Here is a 21,632-nt window from a genome sequence, read left to right as displayed (position 1 = left end):
CTACTTGGGAGGCTGAGGCAGGAGGATTGCTTAAGCCCAGGAGTTTGAGGTTGCTGTGAGCTATGACGACGACACTGCACTCCAGCCCCAGCAACACAGCAAGACACTATTTCAAAAATAATTTAATTTAATAAAAATAGAATTACCATACGATCTAGCAATCCCACTTCTAGATATATATCCAAACGAACTGAAAACAGGATTTCAAAAAGATATTTGCACACCCATGTTCAAAGCAGCGTTATTCACAATACCTAAGAAGCATACGCAACCCAAGTGTTCATCAATGGATGATGGAATATTTTTCAGCCTTAAAAAGGAAAAAATACCATCATACACTACACCATGGGTGAATCTTGATGACGTTATTACGCTAAGTGAAATAAGCCAGTCACAGTAAGACAAATACTGTGTGACTCCACTAGCAGTATCTATTGTAGTCAAATTCATAGAGACAGAAAGCAGACTGGTGGCTACTACAGGTTAGGGGGAGAGAAGAATGGGGCATTTAGTAGGTGTAGGGTTTCAGTTTTACAAGATGAAAAAGTTCTGGAGATCCGTCACACAATTATATGAAGGAGTTTAACACTACCAAACCATACACCTGAAAATGATTAAGATGGTAAATTTTATGTCATGTATTTTTTACTACAATCAAAAAATCATACCACTGTGACAGAGTGAGACCCTGTCTCTAATTTTTAAAAAAAGGGGGGAAATGTAATCATAGGAAGGAGAGGCTGAAGAATATACCCCAAACTCCTCTCAGAGGTCACCTTCAGAATCGGGAGGAAGGAGAGATGGTGAAAAGACGTTCACAGTAAGTGCGACATGAGTTTTCTCTGAGTATAATAACTAATACAGACCTACCCTCACATTGCCAACCCCCAAAGCGCAGAGCTAAGGAATCACATTTTGGCCTCGGCATCCAACGCCCCCATCGCATATGCAGGACCCTGGAAGCAATGTGGAAACAGCTGGAAAACCACTCCACACCTTGCCACTCAAGATGTGGCCCCCGGACCACAGCGGCCTCACCGGGCAGCTTGCTAGAAACGCGGAGTCTCGGGCACCCACTGACTCCGAACCTGCACTTTAACAGGGTCCCCGAGGGATTCTTGTGCACATTCAAGTTTGAGCAACAGCACAGACTGGGCTGGTTAGTGACAACAACAGCAACAGCTGACAGCAACGCAACCCGCATTTACAAAGTCCTCATTGAGTGCCGGTCACTACGCGATACAGGATCTCAATGAAACCCCACAACCATCCCTACCAGGTAGGTGCTTCAGGTCTGCGGCCCCCAAACTGTAATTCCAACCTCCAAAAATCTTCTGAGAAAAAAAAGGCCATCCTTCACTCTGGTGCAAGGCGGAACAGCGATGACTGTCCCTCTCAGTGTCAACAGCCACAGGCACATTATTCGCTGCAGAAGAGCCGGTGTGTTTGTGGATGAAAAGCCGCCCCACCTTGCCAGGGATGTTCCAGTCTGAAATAGCTGAATTCTGAACCGCCTGCGAGGCCGGGTACTGCCGTTGGCACGCGGAGGCCATCTAACCTCCAAGAAGGCAGCAAGCTTCTCTAGCTGACTGGGGAGACTGAGGCTGAGCAAGGTGGGGTCCTTGATCCAAGGCAGATCGACCTCCCGAGTCCAGGGCCTGCACCCCGCGGGCCTCGCTGACTCACCCCAGCTTGGCACCCATCCTCTCGAGCTCACGAACACATCCCTGGTCTGCAGGAAGCTGGGGTGGCCGCGGTTGTGCTAAGGGAACGGGGAGGGAGCGGAGCCTCAGCCCCTGATCGCTCAGCAGCAAGCCGGTGGGCTCCGAGGCAAGAGGCAGGGAGGGGAAGGAGGGCAGCTTCCCAGCTGGGGGCCGTGGGCTTTCTCATCTTGGTCCCTGTACCAAGGCGGCAGCGAGGCTCCATGAATATAAACCCGGGCTCTGGGGCCAGACCACCGGGGGGAACCCCCACTCTGCCACCCAGCTGCTGTGGGACTCTGGGAAAGTCACTTAACCACTCTGTGCCTCAGTTTTCTCACCTGTAAAATGGGGATGCTCACTGCATAGCTTCCACTGTCGTCCTGTGAGTGAATGGGTCCATGCTTGCAAAGGGGCTGGGCCACAGAGAGCCAACGGAGGCGCTGGCTGCTGTTACCACAGGTGCCACCGTCACAGTCTGCGGAAAGCTGTTAACTGGATCCACAACCCTCCTGAAATTCTTCACCAAATTCTGGGATGTAGGGCCAAGTATGCGTTTCTCTGGGGAAAAGTCTATGGCCTCTGAGCAGATTCCTAAAAGGACCTCAGCTCTTTCTTCCCCCAAATTAAGAACCAACACTTGCTCGTAAGACCCAGGACCCAAAGGACACAAGGCGTCTCTCCAAGCCCAGGAAGGACGCCAAAGCTCTCCCTGTCCACCGGCTCCAATGCCACGGCCCCCACGGGCCCCCCGCAGCCCCCTCCTCCTGTGCTCCCAGCAGGAGCCCGCTGGGCTCCCAATCACACAAGCACCTTTCTTCCACCTTCACACCCTCTCCTCCTCACCTCCTGACCTGCGAGGAAATTTCACTCCTGAGCCCGACCCAGTACCACCTCCTCCTGCCTCTTCTAGAACCTTCCCTCACCCTCTTTCCTTTTATCTTCTAAGCCTCAAAGTCTCCTCAGATCCTTAAAAATCCAATCCGAAGTGCTCCTCTCCTCACAACCTGTGTAAAGGCCACCTGGCCCCTCATTCGTTCACTAAATATCGATTATGGGTTTATTCGGAGTCAGATTCTGGGATGTATCCTAAGACAGAATTAAACGGAGTGAAGTGAAGGAAACTGGGCAGGGGAGTCAGGGAAGGCTTCCTGGAGGAGGGGACACGGAAGCAGACACCTGCAGGATGAGGGGCCCGGAGGCAGGAAGTACAAGCATACCTTATTTGCGCTTCAAAGACACTGCAGTGTTTTACAAATTGAAGGTTTGTGTCCACTCTGCATCCGGCAAGTCTATCTGCTGCAAGTCATTTTTCCAACAGCATGTGCTCACTTTGGGGCTGTATCAAACCGAGGACACTAGGGAGTCACAGAGGGTGACAAGATTGTTTTTCAAAGAGCCTGGGGCACCTCTGGCCCAAGCCATCCCTTGTCCACGCGCCGGCTCCCACCCCCACCCACCCATCAAACCCAGGTAATCTTTGCTTCCAGAACACCTGCATCCAGCCCAGGAAACCTGACCTCGAGTCCATATATGCTAAAACCTTTCTGGAAACTGCCCCCTTTGCTCCTGAGAGTCTGACCTTGCCTGACCCTGATCCTCCTCCGCCTACTCCAACAGCCACCTGGGCGGATTCTTAACCCTCCTACATCCCCTCCCTGGGGATCTGGCCCCATCCCTGGGACTTGGGTTATCACTCAGCACCACTGCCTCTCACTGGGGACCCCTAGAATCCATTCATTTGTCCTCTCTCCTCTCTGCACCTCTCCCTCCGCCAGTCTGTGGGGTGTAGGAGCTTCACTCTCTGGGGTTTGTGTTCCCCACACCACAGGCACCTCTACCCTGTCTCAAGAAAGAGCACCTCCCTAATGACCTTGGATCACGCGACTCCCTTTCCCTGACCACCACCGTCAGCAAAACCTCAGCAATCCCTGTCCCAGTCCCAACGTCTCAGGCCCATGAAGCATCAACTGGCCTTTGAAAGCATCTCAGACTCTACACAACTTCTCTCTGCTGGGAATGGCCTTGAGCCCAAAGCCCACCCCCAGAAGCCCCCTCCTCCAAGAAGCCTGCCCTGATGCCCCAACATACCCCAAAAGTGATGCCTCCTCCTCTGGCCACCAGCCCAGCTGGCAATGCTAAGACTCTGATCTCACTCTGCAGGAGGGTGGGTGTGCTTCTGCCTTATCTTCTCCCCAGTCCCCGAGGACAGAGCTCCGGCTGGCCTGGCTATTTACGCCCCAGGCCACAGGCCACAGGCCACAGGCCAGGCAGAAGCAGGCCTCGGTGTGAGTCTGCGTTAACCATTAACCAGGAGGGCGCAAATCCCAGCTCACGCAGCAACGGGCTGTGTGACCTTGGGTAAGTCACTTATATTTCTCTGCCTCTATGACAGGGAGATGGTGGCAACCTGGGGGTCTGGCCCTGGGGAGAATTTTAAGTAAACAGTGCTGACTGCAGCCCACAGAACACCAAAGCAGAAAGAAGCAACAGACTAGGGAGACAAGAAGCAACATGGGTGGTGCCTACAAACACAGCACCGGGCAAAAAAGCAGCAGGAGAAATGTAAGTAGCACCCTTCACATAAAGCAAAACCCCACCACACAATGTGCCAGGATGCAGGTAGACAAAAAAGATACACACTAACTACGACAGCGGGGTGCTGGGGGAAGGGGGACGGGACTGGGAGTAAAATGGAATTTTATAAATATAAATATCTATTTTCATATATGTAGTTTTATTATATACTATATACTATATGAGTAAATCTACATATACATTCCTACATACACACACACACACACACACACACACATTTTTTTGGAGACAGGGTCTTGCTCTGTTGTCCAGGCTGGAGTGCAATGGTGCTCACTACAGCCTTAAACCCCTGGGCTCAAATGATCCTCCTGCCTCAGCCTCCTGAGTAACTGGGACTATAGGCGTGTGCCACCACGCCCAGTTAATTTTTCTATTTTTAGTGGAGATGGTCTCACTCTTGCCCAGGCTAGTCTAGAACTCCTGGCCTCAAGCGATCCTCCCAGCTCAGCCTCCCAAAGTGCTAAGATTACAGGCGTGAGCCATTGTGTCCAGCCAATTTTTTAAAGCAGACTTTTGTTAGAAACATAATTCAATAAATCTCCCAATTCTGCCGTAGTCTGGCCAGGGGCCCTTTAGTCCCAGAAGTTGGCTCAGTGTCCTCCCGTGACAAATGGAGGCACGGCTTCTTGCTTCTTAAAAAATATAAATAAAAAAACAGGACCACGGAAAAGGACATGCTTGGGAAGGGACAAAAGGCTGGGCAGATGTCAGAATTCTGTTCATTCAGCTAAGGACACAGAAATGTGACAACGAAAAAAAACGCCCTGCACAGAGCAGCCCTAAGACTGAGGTGGCAAACCACAGGGCGGGTGAGGACTTTTACTGCATTGCATCCACCCCCAGATGCACATTTTTCACATGTTACCATCTCTGATGGCTCAGTCCAAGAAATACAGCCTGTCTGGCTTCCGCTCCCAGCTGAACTGCAGGGCAAGCGCCTGCACCCAGTGAGTCTCGGCTTCCCCGCTTGAGCAGTGGGACCCTCCGACAATCCTGACCTGCCTCAGGGGTTCTGGTTCCTTCCCTCTTTGCACGGCACTCAGGGAACGGGTGCTGGGCTCCAGGCTCACAGCAAGGCACCGGGGAGGAGGCAGGGGTCACGGTGGGCAATGTCCACAGACACAGGGCCAAGTGCCACTCCAAGACCCTCAGCCGCCTTCTCAGGTGCTGGGGGTCCTGCTAGGAGCGCTTTGCTGCTGCAGGCAGAGGCCAGGGCTTTGGGGGGTGGGCTGCCTGTGCAAAAGAACTGTTCAGGGATGGGGCTTGACAAAGTGCTGACTCCTAGACCCAACCCCAGGGATTCCCAGGAGGTAGGTCTGGGTGGGGCCCGGGATGGGCATTTTTCACCAATATCTCTGGTCATTTGGAAGCAGGTGGGTCACTTTTTTTTTTTTTGAGACAGAGTCTCACTCTGTTGCCCGGGCTAGAGTGCTGTGGCGTCAGCCTAGCTCACAGCAACCTCAAACTCCTGGGCTCAAGCGATCCTCCTGCCTCAGTCTTCCGAGTAGCTGGGACTACAGGCATGCACCACCATGCCTGGCTAATGTTTTCTATATATTTTTAGTTGTCCATGTAATTTCTTTCTATTTTTAGTGGAGATGGTCTCACTCTTGCTCAAGCTGGTCTAGAACTCCTGAGCTCAAGCGATCCACCCACCTCGGCCTCCCAGAGTGCTAGGATTACAGGCGTGAGCCACCGCGCCCGGCCCCACTTTTTGAGAAACAGAAAGGGACTCTACACGCAGGCGCCCTGCTACCCTTTCTCTATCCCTGTGACATGTCTATCATCCATCGATCCTTTCATTCAGCAAGTACCTACGGAGCTCCCGCAGCGCGCCAGGAGCCGAGAATGCGGGCAGGGTGCCCCCCGTTACTCATCTTCAGCGGTTAGAGTGTCGTGAGAAAGCCAGCCGTGAAGAAATGCTACGGGGAAGAATCTCTTAAAGGCACTCCTGATACACGCAACGTGACTGCACCTCAAAGGAACGACGCTGAGCCCAGGACGCTCCACCCAAAAGATGGCACAGGAGGGTTCCACGTCTGTGACCTTCTAGAAGAGGCAACGCGGACCCACAATGACAGAGCAGGTCACTGACTGCTTCCGGGAGGGCGTGCTGACTGGGAAGGGACACAAGAGAACTTTCTGGCAGTGCTGTGAACGTGCTGTGCCTTGATAGGGGCCACGACTCATCGAAAGACACACTTGAACCCTGTGCATTTCACTGTATATAAATCGCACCCCAACGGGAAAAGATTGAGAGGAAAATACATGCATATAAAACTTCCCATGAAAGGGGAAGTTTACACACAAAAGCAAGAGGTCACCAGGCACGTTCTAAGGAGAGAAATAAGGCCACTGTGGCAAGGACTTGCGAAGCCGCGGACAGCTAAGAACTCTCCCAGGGAGACCTCCTTCGCCTAACCTGGGCACTGGGTGTCTGAGGACAGTGAGTCGCCGTGCACGCTGGGTGACAGGCAGGAGGGAAGTCACAGTCCCGTGAACTGTCACAGCCACTCCTGATGCAGGGGCTGTGGGCGTCTTCCCGCCCTGCCTCACACAGTGGAGAGTGGCAGCGTCCTGTCCCCGGGACACGTGGTTCCAGGGAGCTTCACCCACTTCCCTGGACACTGGCCCACCCTCCGCCTCCAGCCTGTGGAGGCCACCAAGGGCTCCCTCAAGGGGCCTCAGGGGTCATTAACGAGGATCCCACAGCCTCGGACAGATACTCCTGGTCACTCAGCTCCCAAGGTTGCCAGGATGGGCCACAGGGGACATAAGCTGAAAAGGGTCACCTGGAAGTCAGCAGCCCCCAAAGCACTTCAAAGGCAGTGTGTGGAGGGGACGAAGGCAGCTGAGCCTGGCTGGGGGGCTCCAGGGGCGTCAACTCTTCCTCTGACCCCCTTAAACCCCCAAACAAGCATTTTTGTGCCCCATCTCAGGAGTACAACCAGAACCAACAACACTAACAATAACGACCGCTTACTCTGAGCCACGCGCTTGCAGAACATTTTCCACGCAGGACCTCATTTCATAATTAGGTTCTCTCTCAAAAGGAGAGTTCATCATTGCTCCCGTACTTCCAGCTCTCTAACCTGGGCTTAGAGAAGGGATACAACTTGCCACCAAGTCACAAGGTTAGAAGGAGCAGAAATGGCACTAGAACCCAGGCAGCCGACCTAGTTACCTGTCACCTCTAGTGTCACCCCGTGGGTCCATTCCCCTGCTGCCAGCCCCACTCAGACTTCTCCTTCACGGGGACAATTTCTGCCCAGAACAGAACCTGCGCCCCATGCTCTACGCATCCATGCATGGACCCCCAAACCTGTGTAATCAGAAACAGTCCCTAGAGTTCAAGACCTGGGGGAACTCGCCAAGGTCCCAAAAGGGAACGCAGAGAAAGGACAACATGACCAAAGGCCACTCCCTGCTGCCTCGGTTTCCCCAATCTGTGAATGGGCTTAATGTCACCTCCCTCACAGAACAGGACAGACTCTGGAGATGGTGAACCAGATTCTAGATCCCAGAAATAACAACACCATTAATATCAATGATAATAAAGTTGAAACGATATGATATCTGGAATGTGCTTTAAAAGACTTCAGCAAAATAGGAAAAAAATTGTACAGCGTAAGGGAGGGGATAATGGACAAAAAAAGATCAGAAGAAAATTGTTGCAGAAGTTGGTGATGGTTACACAGGGGTTGGTTCTGCTGTACTCTCAACTCTTGGTGGGTGCTTTAAAATTTCCATAATAAGGCCGTGTGTGGTGGCTCAAGCCTATAATCCCAGCATTCTGGGAGGCCAAGACAGGAGGACTGCTTGAGGCCAAGAGTTTGAGACCAGCCTGGGCAACATAGAAAGACCCTAATCTCTACTAAAAATTAAAAAATGAGCCGGGCATGGTGGCTCGTGCCTGTAGTCCCAGTTGCTCGGGAGTCTGAAGTGGGAGGATCACTTGAGCCCAGGGGCTCAAGGTTACAGTGAGCTATGATTGCACCACTTCACTCCAGCCTGGACGACAGAGCGAGACTCTGTCTCTAAACATAAAAAATAAATACAATAAAACTTCCATACTAAAAAGTTAAAATAAAAATAATAAGCAAGGGAATCTTCACTGAGCACTCCTTCGAGCTAGGTCCTGTCCTAAAATCTTTCCCGTCTTCGCTCACTGAAGCTTCAGAAACCCCCAACCAAGGAGGGAAGTTCTGGTACAGAAGAGGAAAAAGGAAACTGAGCCCAAAGGGCATTCGATTGCTTTGGGTGTTACCCGCTGTTCAAAACGCCAGCCATGACTGCCCAGGGTTGAGGGGAAGGCAATAAGAACACGGGTATCTGATCTCACGGAAGAGTCTGCTATTTATTAACAATAACAATTATAATCACAGCCACTAACATTTTTTGAGCGCTTGCCCTACACCAGGCTTTGTGTCAAGCACTGAATATCCGTGAGCATGCCCGAGGTGGGTTCCCCTCATGCCCTTTCTTCTAGTTGAGGAAACTGAGGCACAGAACAGGGAAGCCCCGTCTGTGCCCGAGGCCAGAGCAGCCTGCTATGCGCCCTCTGCTGCCATGCGGTTTAGAATGCCAACATTGTTCCTCGTGTGCCTTTCAGGAAGACAATGGGGACCTTTCAGAGTGGAGGAGTCAGCATGGGTCCCCTGGGAGAACAGTAATCATAGTGAAAATAACAGCAACAGCGTTTGCTGGTAGCCCCTGCCCAGCCTGGGAGAGCATTGCTTTGCTCGGCCCTCACAGCAGCCCCTACACGGGAGGCATCATGGGCCCATTTCACAGACAAGGAAACTGAGACCCTAAAAAGGGATCACTTGCCCAGGAGCACGCTGCAATTCAGAGGAAAAGGCGGCATTCCATCTGATGCCTGCCAATTAGGGGGTTCACAGACCAACGGGGCTGAAAAGGCTCCAGAAGAAAGAACCACCTAAGAACGACAGATGATACTGACACTGACTCACAAGGCAACCTATGCACTTTATGGGTGTTACTGAACCCCCACCCCAGCCTTACAAAGTGGGTACTGAGATGAACCCATTTGACAGCAGGGGAAACTGAGGCCCTGACCCAGTAAGCCCCTTGTCCACAGCCATTCAGCCAGCAAGTAGCAGAGCCAGAATTTGAACCGACAGTCGGGTTCCAGAGCCCACGCTCCTGACCTCCACACCAAGTGGCAAGCACGTGATGCAGGCCACAGGCAGAGGAACAGGCAAAGGGGGTCACTAAAGGCAAAGACACACGTGGCCTGGAGACGCAGCCCAGCAGACAGGTTGCATGAGATTGCACGGGAGAGAGAGAGAGGGAGCAACTTCCTTCAAGATGCAGCACCGCAGGTGCCTACGAGCTACCAAAAGACAAATTACGCGCCCTTAGTCTGGCAACCCCACCTCCCACAGGCATAACCAGTTCCCAGTAAGACGTGGACACGTGCCTTCCAGCTCTACATGTAGAAACGTCTGGAAACACCTCCATGTCCATTGTAGTGAACGAGGACTCGCCCGCAGAGGAATACCACGCAGCTAAGAAAAAGATGGAGGAAGACCCGCATGTAGGGTCTTCCAGGGAGACAAAGTGGAAAAAATCAATGCACAGAACAACAGTAGAGCGTGCTACCATCCGTGTAAAATACATAGCTTTAAAGACATATATATGTATATACATGTGTGCACACAGAACATCACAGCTGAGCACTTGGCCCTGGAGAGGGGAGCCGGGGGACCAGGGTTGCTGGGGACGTTGGAGGGGCAGATTTATTATATTGGGTATTTTGAATTTGTCCCATGTGCATGTATCACTTAGAAAAAAAGAAAGAGGAAAGCCAGAGAGAGAGAGAGAAGTTGCTTCCTCCATGGGGCCTTTTCAGACCACCCAGACAGAATTAATCAAATCCCACAGCAGCTAATCCACCACTTCTCCCTTTCGTCCTCCTGGACTGGGTCCCAATATCTTAACTGATCCCCAGGCACAGTTATGAGGGCACACAGTAGGCCCAAAGGAAGTTTAATTGGGAGCAATTAAAGACACAAAGGCACCCTCTGCTTTTGCCAACAGCCATTCGACACCACCCCAGATGAACACATACACTCATACACAAAACTAATTGTCACCAAACTAGAAATGCCTTAGAAAACTCTCCCTCTCCACTGGGGGAACTTGCAAGTCACTGAGACACAAAGGCTTCAGTCAACTGGGACAAACTGTAATGGTGGCACTCCAGGCAGGGACAGTGCTGGGGAAGGAACCCGGAGGCAATCCCTGGGGACCATTCAACCAAACACTTCCCATGCATCTCTGGTGTGGCAGAAGGTGCATCCTACCAGGGAGATAACTCAGGCAAGAGAGGTGACAAAAAAAGAGAGGGATATGAAGGGGTGACTAAGTGGGGGGCAATTCATTCTGCTTGGGGAGGAGGGAGCCATTTACACCAGGGACATACAGCTCAGGTGACTGTTCTTGTTCCCACTAAGTGAAGGTGCCTGGGAGGTTGGAGACTCAGAAAAGACCAGGGCAAGATAACCATGCTCCCCACCCCTCTCCCCTGCAGGGAGGGAGAGGGGAAATGGCAGCCCCTCGCTGCCTTCCAAGCCCAGGCCGGCTGGAAAGGAATGCCATGTTTTCCTGTTTCCAATTAACTTCCCCCACCAGGAGCCCTCTGCATTCTTGAGACCAGGAGTCAAGGCAGCCTGGGGGGCGGAGCCTGCGGGGGAACCCTGGAGGCTGGACCTGGGGCTAAAAGGCCGCCCACAGGAACCTGGGGAAGCACACACACCTCAGGAGCTCCCCCATCATAGGCCTCCTGGCAGCTGACCCCCTGGCCCTTCCACTGCCTGGGGCAGACCCCACATGCTGAGGGAAGGTTGGAGGAGGCCCTGGAGGCCTCTGGGGAGGAAGTCAGCAGGGAGGGGGCAGGCACAGCACTGCCCTTCTTGGGCCTCACTAAGGCTTCTCCCACCTGCCCCCCAAAAAGATCAGTTCTGACTTTCAGTGAAGGCTCAACCTTGAGAGATCTGTGTTCCCTAAAGCCCCTCTCCTCTTCCCCCTACCCCCAAGAATTATTGTTCCTTGTGCCTGTCATCTCACCACATCTGCACATGAAGAGGAGCAGAGGACCCCTCAAAACCCCTGAGACCAGACCCTATGAGGCACCATCTCCCCAGCTCGGTTGACAAATTGGACCACCACCACCACCATCCCAGCCCCACTGGCCCCTGCAGTCTGGATTGGCACATGCTTCCCCCTGGCCTCGGTTTCCTCATCTGTAAAATGGCAAGATCACCTGTATCACCTGCCTTGCAGGGTGAGCTAGGCCCTTGCCAGCCCCTCTCCTTCAGCTCCCACCCCCCACAGCAAAACGTTGATTCAGCACCAGTGGGTGCTGAAGAGGCAGCAGTACTGTCCCCAGGATCCTCAAAGGGGAAGTGTCACTTGGGTGGAATTATTTGTTTACAGTCTGCCTTCCCCCAACACTGGGAATTCTTCTGGGGCAGAGAACGTGCTGCTCACCTTTACATTGAAATGCTCAGCACCCAGCATTCCTCCCCTGTGCCTACAGGGCTCACTCTATACCCTGTCCAAGGGTTTGGAATGACAACCGTTTGGATAATACTTTCACTCACCTCCAGGTCACTTACAGGAACTATAATTATCCCCATTTGTAGATGAGGAAACTGAGGACTAGAGCTAAATGACCTGCCTAAGGTTACAGACTGAATCCAGCCAAGGGGAGGAAAAAGAAAGTTCTCTGCCAGCTGCATCAGAGCCACAGAGGGTCACAGAGAGACAGCAGGTCACAAGGCAGAGGAACAACGACAATCCTAAACAGTTCAGTTTCTCTCCCGGCAGGGCTGAGCAGCAGCGAATGGGGCCAAGTAGGGCTGGCTCAGGTGTAGAAGTGAGGAGGATGACAGTGGGGCCAGCTCCCAGGGGCCACCCAGCCAGGCCTGGGGCCCCGCTCCCCTGACTCACACGCCTCCAACTCTCAGTTCCAGCAGGCAATACTCTGTTCCAGCCACAGCTGAAGCGATCCTGCCCTCAGCCCAGTTCCCAGGCACTCCTTCCCAACATCAGCTCTGAGGGAAAAAAAATCTGGCAGCTCCTTCCAGGTAATATCTATATTTGAGACCCAGGTCAACTGAAGTCAAAGGGACAAAGTGCCAAAAGAGGGGACCGAAGAGCCTAACAATTTTGAGCTGAGTTGGAGAAACTCCAGGTGGTTACAAATTGGGGCTCTGCATGACCCAGGGCTGTGTGATCCTGGGCAAGCCCCTTAACCTCTCTGAGCCTCCATTAACCTGTCTGGAAAATGGGAATAATAACTGTCCCTACTCTGCTTCCTCCTTGGATTGTGGCCAGTGTGTAATGCACTTAGCAGTAGCAATGTTCCCTGGGCAGGGAGATACTGTTATTTCCGCCTGGGGGGGAGGGTATGGGGGAAGGCAGGGGAGATAAACATGCCCCCTAAGTCCCACCAGTGCATGGGAAGAGGGTGGTTCCTGAGCTGTCTGCCTCCCCTGTGTCCCATTAGCCAGAGTAGGTCAGAGCTGACAAAGCCCCCCACCCCCACCCCAGGTGCAGGGAGAGGTTGAAAGCACAGAGGGTTTGTCATAAATCTCAGGCCTTGGAGCCTTGGGTGTTTCTGCAGTTTCCCTGACAAGTGACCCCGGAAAGGAGGTGTAAGGGAAATGCAAACACTCAATACATCCCCAGATTTTTATTATACTATGCGGGGGTGACAAAAGGGGATGATGGTCTGGACACGATGGTAATGAACTGCAGCCGGCAGGCTGGGGACATCAGAGGACTGGGACCTGTCACCCAGGCCTCCCCCAGAGAGCTGACACGGCAGCCTCTGACCCCACCTCCCGGGAAGTTCAGCTGCTCAGAACCACAAAGCAAAACAAAGGGGCGCGGAGAGGAAGGAGCCACAGTGCCTTCCAATCACCGCTGGCGACCGAGCCCGAGCCCTCACCCTCCCGCGGCTCCTCGCCCGGTTCCCGGCTGGCAGCGGCCCAAGGCCCGGGCAGCCCCTGGTCCCTTGTCTCCCCGCGGCCGCCCGTGACAGGAGTCAGGGAAGCAGCCGAGGGGCAGCCAGGGATGGGAAAACCAGATGGCTCCATCCCTCCTCCCTCCTCCTCCATCCCTCCCTCCGGGTGCCCGCGGCCTGGCCGCCCTCCACAGGGGCGCGGGGAGGCCGCCGGCCCAGCTCGTCCGGGCTCACCCCAGGGAAAGGGTTGCCTTTGTCTAAAGGTCACCACCCGAGCGCGGTGCCCGGGCTGGGCCTGGTGCCTCCCATTCCCAGGCCGAAGGGGTGGAGATGGGGGGCCGCCCCAAATCTCGGGAGGTGACAGGAGTGGCTCACCTTCCCCCCCACCCCACCCCCGTAACGGCCCCCTCCGGGATTAGCCAGCTGGGGGTGGGGGAGGGGGTCAACTCCTTGCATTGCTGGGGGGTGGGGGGCCAAGTCAACTCCTTTCATTGTTTAGGGGCGGTGGGGAGGGGGAGACCCAGTGGCCTCCTTCCCCATCCATCCCTCCCCAGCTTGCCAAAGGCCCCGTATCTCCCCGGCACCCACGGGAAGGATTTGGGGAGGGGGCGCAGGGGACGCGCTAGAGGGGGAGATGAAGGCTCGCCGCCTCCAGCCGAGAAATCACCACCCGCTGCCCCATTGCCCTCGTCTTCCCCGAAAGGCGGGGAGCAGGGCGAGGGGAGGGGGCCCAGCGGCCGGGGGGGGGGTCTCCCCGCCCCTCCCCCCGTGGAACGTTAGGTCTCGTTTTTCCGCCGCTCCATTGTATCCCCGGCAGCCGGCGGGAGGGCCAGGGAGGCACCGGGAGCCGGGTTTGGACAGGGAAGCGAGGGGGGGGGATCCCCACAGGATCGGGGCGGCGGTGACGGTGGGAGAGACGCGGGGTGGGGGGGTGCCGGTGGTGGTGGGCGCCGAGCGAAAAAAAAAGAGGCAGCGGGCGCTGCGCCCCGGTTGGGGGGCTGAGTATGTGAGTGTCGGGGGGGTGGGTTCGGCCCCGGCTCCGGCTCCCCCCACACACACCCTCACCGCCAACCCCCACTCCCCCCTCGCTTTTGCGCCCTGTCACAGCCCCGACTCGCAGGTAGAGAGAGTTAAGAGATTTAAAGAGAAATTGCTACATTGTGAGAAACTCACCCTGATGTTTGAGCAGCCGTCGGCGCGGGGTCTCCGAGACGGCCCCGCACGGGCTGCAAAGGGAGGACCCAGAAGGGGCCGGCCGGCCGGGCCGGTCAGCGCACTGCCTGATCGCATGGCGGCCGCTCGGCAGCCGCCGCCGGGCCCCGCCGCCGCCCCGCGCCGCGGCCCGCGCGCCCCGGGCCCGCGCCCGCTCCGGGGAGCGCCCCTCGGGTGTGCAAAAAAAAAAAATTTTTTTTTTAATTAAATGCAAAAGAAAAAAAACCTTGCAGGTTTTGTGTTCCGCCCCCCCCTCCTCTTCCTCCTCCTCCTCCTCCTCCTCCCTCCGCCCTCGCCGGGGGATGGGCTTGGGGAGGCCCCGCCCCGCGTCTCAGCGAACCAGCCCCGGCCCGGCCAGGCCGAGCGGCGGGCCCGGGAGCGAATGGGAGGCCACGGACGTCGGGGAGGGCGCCCGCCGCTCCAGCGCCGCCCCTCCCCCAGCCCCAGTCCCGGGGGTTTGGGGGTGCGCCTGCCCACACTCTCGTGTAGTTTGTCGACGGCTTCGATCCGTGCTCCGGGTGTCTGGGAGGGCGAAGCCAAAGGGAGCCGTGCTCCCAGACCCCCGGCGTCCGTCCCACCTGAGGAGGGGGCGCCGTGCGCCCTGGGCGCGCCCCCGAGGCGGGGAACGGTCGCCCAGCAGGAGGACGCGCCCAGGGGGAGCGCCGAAGGTTCGAAAAGATAGCGGGAGTCCTGGATGGAAGAGGAGGAAGTCCCCCGGAGGTGGGACCGCAAAGGATCCCGGAGTCGGAGCCGACCGGGGGGAAGGCGGCGGGGACTTTGGGGCGACAGGCCGGGCCCCCGGGCGTGGTTGATCACTCACCCCAGTCCGTCTCTGGCGAGCCGCGGCCCGACTGGCTAGGCAGGTCGCTCCTGCCTCGGAGGCTCTTCGCGGCCTCTCCGGCCGCGCTGATGGGATTCCCAGAAGCCCCAGGACGCCGCAGTGGTGTTGGGTCCGTTTCCGCCCCACCAGGCCGTGAACGCCCTACCGGCGGGACACTGGGATTCAGGCGTTGATGCAGTGAACATGTGGTTTGCGCCCACTGTATGCGCTGCGCCGGGCTGGGGGCCCCTCCGAGGCGCACCGGCCAACGGAACTTATTTTCTGGTCTCTTGTTCCCTTCTGTCTCCCCAGTGCTCAGAAAAGCTCATGCACACAGTAGGTGCCCAATAAATGTGTGTTGAATAAATGAGCAATTGAGACGTATCTGTGTTTTTTAAGCTTTAATAGTTATCCTATTCCTTTGGCGGTACCACCCATAGTATTTACTTCAACAAAGGTTTTTCTTATTGGATTTTTCTTCTTGTCACCCCTGATTGACATCCTGCCTTTGCCACCTCCTTGCTGTGTGACTCTGGACAAACTACTTCACCTCTCTGCCTCCGTTTCCTCATCTCTAAAATGCATAGGGTCATTAGGAGGAATGAGCTTTGGGGACAGCACCTGACCAGAAGTACCAGATAAATGGTGGTTGTTACTATTATTGATGATTATTATGTAAAAAGGAAACATCAATTCCAGACGTGAACACATGCTTTACCTGAAACATGAGAGTGCAGTAGGGCCGAGCTTGGTGGCTCACGCCTGTAATCCTAGCACTCTGGGAGGCCGAGGCGGGAGGATCGCTTGAGGTCAGGAGTTCGAGACCAGCCTGAGCAAGAGCGAGACCCCCGTCTCTACTAAAAATAGAAAGAAATTATATGGACAGCTAAAAATATATATAGAAAAATTAGCCGGACATGGTGGCGCATGCCTGTAGTCCCAGCTACTCGGGAGGCTGAGGCAGGAGGATCGCTTGAGCCCAGGAGTTTGAGGTTGCTGTGAGCTAGGCTGACGCCACAGCACTCTAGCCCGGGCAACAGAGTGAGACTCTGTTTCAAAAAAAAAGAGAGAGAGAGTGCAGTAAATGTCTAAACTTACACAGTGCTCATCCACAGCCCATGGGAGGTCCGTGGACCCCTCTGGAAAACAGCAGTATACACATGTTGACTATTTTTGTGTGGTCCGCCCATCCCAACTCTGCACTTGTATCTGCCACAATTGATTGAGCTACGCTTTTTAAAGTGTTAACTTGGTGGTGAGCACAGTGTTTCTAATCAGAACTGCCCATAAGGGAGACACCATTAGCTACTTACATCTTACAGTATAGGAAACTAAATTGGCTCGGAGAGGGTGTTTTTGCCCAAGGTCATGTGACCAGGAAGTGGATCCAACCCCCGAAGGCTTCAGTGCACAAGGAAGACCCCGGGGTAGGTACCACTTGTATATCTGTCGTAGCTGCCAGCCCCTGAGGACTAAGAACTTAGGATTGACTGGAGACTTTTTATTCATTCATACAGGAAATATTTTTTTGAGTATCTAGTATGCACTATGCATCAAGAATCCAGTGATGAGCAACACCACCCTGGTTCCTGCCTCCCACACTGCTCACAGTTTATTAGGCCATACAGACAATGAGCAAGTAAGCAAGCAGGTCACTTAGCCTCAGTTTACCACCTCAGTCATGCCCTCTTGGCATGTCCCAGGTTTCTTTGGTGCATTATAGTATATCCCCCACCCCTAGAACAGTGCCTGCCACTTAGTCAATGCTCAAGAAAGGTTTGCTGGACAAAGATAATACCCACCCCCTTCATGTGCACACCTGACCTCTTAGGGAAATGGTCTCTAGGCCATTACGACTGAAATGGCCCTGCCTAGGTGTGCAGGAAACTATAAAGAGGCCAGCCCCAAATCTAGCCATGGCTGACAAAGCCCTGGGAGACCATACAGTGTGTCTTTCCTGCTCTCCTCTGGCCCCTGGAAGTCCTGTCCGAGCTTCAGAGTTGATGGTGAGTGTTGTCCCCATTGCTCTAGAATCAGTGGGCAAGGTCAGAGAAATGCCCCCTGGCCAGAGGCAGCAAAAGGGATGGCCAAAGGCCAGTGCTGAGGCCAATATGGGCCCCAATGGAAAGAGACCTGCTATCTTTTGTGGGCAACATGCCCCTTCCCTTGGAGAATCAGATGCAACTTGTGAGTCCCAGGTTAAGACTTGAATGGGGCAGTGAGACTTGTCTCAGCGCCATGCATGCAGGGTGGGGACTAATCCAGTACACCCAGGTGTTCTGTTGCTGAGTCACCAGATGAACCTAGAGCAAGTCACTTCTCCAGCTCCACCATTTTCTCATCCATTCAATAAGCATATACTGTTAGACATCAAAATCTGCTCCCCCAATTTTATTATGAAAATTTTCAAACATGGAAAAGCAGAAGGAATATGAGCATGTTACTCTATGTGCTTTATCACACCTCTTTGCTTCTATCCATCCACCAAATCCATCTTATTTTTTTGATGCATTCCAAAGGAAGTTGCAGACATCCATTTACCTCCCCCTGAACACATCAGTGTATGCATATCATTAACGAGGCAATTGTAACTCCTCAATCTGATAAGCGCTCTGAAGACTGTAATAACAAACCTCTGGGCCAGGCACTGGTTCTCATTTAAATCTCAATTCTATCCCTGTTCCCATTTGTGATGGAGAAACCTAAGAAATCTACATTCAGAGAGGGTAAAAAACTAGATCAGGGTCATAAGCCAGAGATTCAAACCCAGCTCTCTGTCCCCAGAGTCCAGACTTTATGGTAAGATGCAACAGGACAATGGACATTGAAGCTCTTTTGAGATAGAGACAAAACAGCATACGGAGGTTGAGAAAATTAGGACTAGACACCCGTACCCTTTCTCCACCAGCAAAGATGCTGCACTCTGTGTTCAGCTGGGTTCCTGGCAGAGAGCCCTTGCCTGCCAATTTGGGGTTTAACCCATACGGGTCACCATATTTCCTCTCTCATAACACAGGGCTGGGCAGGTGAAGGACACCTCACACGTTTGCTGAATGAATAAAGGTCTCCAAAAGGGACTGCTGTAAAGCAAATGGCTTCAATAGGCCCCTGCAGCCACTCGACCCTAGGTGTAGCCCTACACATTGGGCCTGGGGTTATGAAAACCCCAGAGCCCCAGCCCCAACATGAGCTTGGATTTCTGGGCCCCAACATGAGCTTGGATTTCTGGGCCCCTCATCTCAACGTTGAATGGAGTGCTTTGGGAAAGGCAGGAACCCTCTTGTTTTTTGTGGAAGGGTCCAGTACGTTGGAGAACTGCCCTTTCCCAGGGGCCTAACGCTCTTCCCACATCCTGCCCCACTGGCTCCAAGTTCCTCTTCCCCTTCCAACCAGCCAGCCCGGAGAGCTCCCCCTCCCGCCAAGTACCCCAGCATCTTCTGTCCCCTCGAGTTTCAGGCTCAGGCTCTCCCAACCAGGTCCTGATTACCCTCACCCCTACCCGAGCCCTGCATCTCCTGGCCGCCCAGCAGCCCAGCTCATACCCAGCAGGACCCTGATCAATGTCTGGCCCGATAGCTGATAGCCATCTCTCCACTGAAAGGGGTGGGTTTTTTTTCTTCCTTCCTTCTTTTCCTCCTTTCTTCCTTTCTCTGTAAATAAGTGGTTGTGCCTCTGAAAGTCTAAACAATGCCCTCTGCGGCTCCCGGGCTCCTCCCTGCACTGGCTCCTCCCTGCCCTGGCGGCTGTAAAGTTGAAAACTTTGCCAACTTGTTTCTCCATCAGGGAGGACGCCGGTACCACAGGTAGTTTTAGTTTTCAGTTGAGCAGCACATATCACGCGTGCATTTTTCCATGGGCATGTGACATTGCAATAACAAAAGGAAATAAATGAAAAGCCTTGTCCAATCCTAAAACGCTCCTGCATCCCCCTCCAGGTTTCGTTAAATGGGGGTGTGGAGACAAAGTTTCCACCAAAACCTTTCCGGGATCCGGGTTGTAGCAGCCAGGCGGGGGAAGGAAGGGGGAATCAGAGGGCGTTGATTTCGGGGCGATCTCTGCCCTCTGACCGCACCCTCCGAATGTGGCTGGTACAGCGGAGCGCTCTACCCCAGCTCCGCGCCCCGCCGGCCTGCCCGCAGCGCCAAGACCCCGAGCAGCTACGAAATCAGGCAGCTGCACGCGCAGCCCGGCCTCGGGTCCTCAACGCGGCAAGTGCGGGGACCGAGTCTGGCCGCCTATTGGCTCGAGTCTGGGGGCGGGGCCCCAGCTGCGTACCGCCCCCAACCCCCCGCCGGGTTAAATGGGCCGTGCGCCGGCCCGGGGGGGATTATTCATTGGAGGGGCGGGGCCTTGGTTTGTTTACACACTACCATTGGCTGAATTTGAATCGGGCCGACTGCGGGCGGGCCGCGGGGCGGGGCTCCCGAGGGCTGTGGCCGGAGCCTGACAGCTTCGGGTAGGCCGGGCTCGCGCGGACGCATCTCCCAGAGCTCTGCGACCCTGGAGGTGGGGTACCCTTGGCGGACGCGGGGAGAGGAGGCAGCTTGGGGCTTTCGCCCGTTTCTTGATAAAGGCTAACCAAGCATCATTTTTGTTTGTTTTCGTAAAAATTCGTAAAGAAAACCAAACCCTGGAAACAACCTAGTTTTCCATAGAAGGGGGGCTCATTAAATAAGCTGTGGTCTGGCCCACAATGCGACACGAAGTAACCCAGTGAGGTGGGGACTCATGAACTGACAGAGAATGAGCTATGTATTCAGACAGGGAGGAGAAAGCAAAGAAAGAAGCAGAGTGTATAAAAATCTAAAAGTTGGGGATGAAAAAACACAAGCTATTCCCCATAATAATCCTGAAATTTAAAAAAAAAGCCACAAAGATAAAAAATTTTTAAAAATCAGTCGTAGAAAGAGATGAGGGAAAAGTACAAGCTATTGCTTGTGAAAGGCACAGAATATTTTCAAAAGCAGAAACAAACTGGTAACAGCAGTTGCCTGTGGAGAGCGAGACATCGGTGGGTAGATGGTAGATCTTTCTGTACCTTTGTGAAGTTTGAGCCTTGTATCACCTATTCAAAGAAAAACATACAAAGTAAATTTAAAATTCCATTCTGAGAACTTTCCCTTTTCAACCACGTGCCTCGCTGCTGCTTCCCCTAGGAAAACTCTTGACCCTGCTATAGAGGTCGTGGACCCCCGACCTGCAGCCTCTACACACCCCACATGGTATTGGAGGTCGGGGACAGGCTGAGAGTATGTTTCTTTATCTACAGGGTATTACTACTTATGTACTACCAGATAAATATCCTGACCCGACTTAGAGTGGCTTTATTTATTTTGTTGCTTTAAGGGATTTAGTAATCACTGCGGTATTCGTCATTCCAGCGTCATGGGAGGGGCTCCTTCCTTGGCTATGCTCGGGCGACGGGTGAGGAGGAGAAACGTGCCAGGCCATCTTAGGAAACAGAAGAGAAAGTCAAAACTAGGAGAGGCCCCTTTAAGAAGGGAAGCCGGCCTCAGCCGCTCAACGCGAGTGGCTGAGGGAAGAGTTGGCCCGGTTTTGACTTTTATTACTCTGTTCCTGAAGATCTCCAGGAGAGAATGAGAAGACTGCCTGCTGCCAATGAGACTTAAGTCAGGACTGTTGGTCTGTTACAGATGTCACTTGTAAAAGGCTCCACCGCTCTCCCCTACCCCCTAAGAGTTGGCTACAGGATTTGAGAACATGAGATGGCTGTGAAAGTCACCTATGGTTAGAGTGAACATTTGGCAGGCTACGAGATGTAGTTATAAGTAATGCTTAACCGAGCTTGCGCTGCAGGCCAGATAGGTGGATGCTCTCATGGAATGCCCCAACAATCCTAGCAGGTGGGGGACACCAATATCATTCCTGGTTTACAGATGTGGAAACTGAGTCACAGAGAGGTTACAGAATTGTCAGTTACAGGTGCCACAGGGATTTGAACCCAGGCAGCCCTGCAGCCCTGCTCTGAAATTCATACTCCTTTCTTTTTCTTTTCTTTTTGAGACAGAGTCTTGCTCTGTCACCTGGGCTAGACTGCTTTGGCATCAGCCTAGCTCACAGCAACCTCAGACTCCTGGGCTCAGGCGATTCTCCTGCCTCAGCCTCCTGAATAGATGGGACTACAGGCATGCACCACCACCATGCTCGGCTAATTTTTTCTATTTCTAGTGGAGACAGGGGTCTCGCTCTTGCTCAAGCTGGTCTCGAACTCCTGACCTCAAGCGATCCTCCAGCTTCAGCCTCCCAGAGTGCTAGGATTACAGGCCTGAGCTTGAAATTCATACTC

At 53.8% G+C, this 21,632-nt stretch overlaps 1 protein-coding gene across 1 annotated transcript in view; it reads right to left on the bottom strand.

Moving 5' to 3' along the window:
• BICRA (BRD4 interacting chromatin remodeling complex associated protein) overlaps positions 1-14,500 on the bottom strand; it is an 81,172-nt gene extending 66,672 nt beyond the window's left edge. The window contains exon 1 of the mRNA XM_069457389.1: positions 14,467-14,500. The gene's annotated coding sequence lies outside the window, so the exon portion shown is untranslated. The remainder of the gene's footprint in view (positions 1-14,466) is intronic.
• Positions 14,501-21,632: the final 7,132 nt, after the last annotated feature.

Source organism: Eulemur rufifrons, chromosome 24 (assembly GCF_041146395.1).
Source record: "Eulemur rufifrons isolate Redbay chromosome 24, OSU_ERuf_1, whole genome shotgun sequence".
NCBI classification, from domain to species: domain Eukaryota; kingdom Metazoa; phylum Chordata; class Mammalia; order Primates; family Lemuridae; genus Eulemur; species Eulemur rufifrons.
This window is presented reverse-complemented; position numbering and strand designations above follow the sequence as displayed.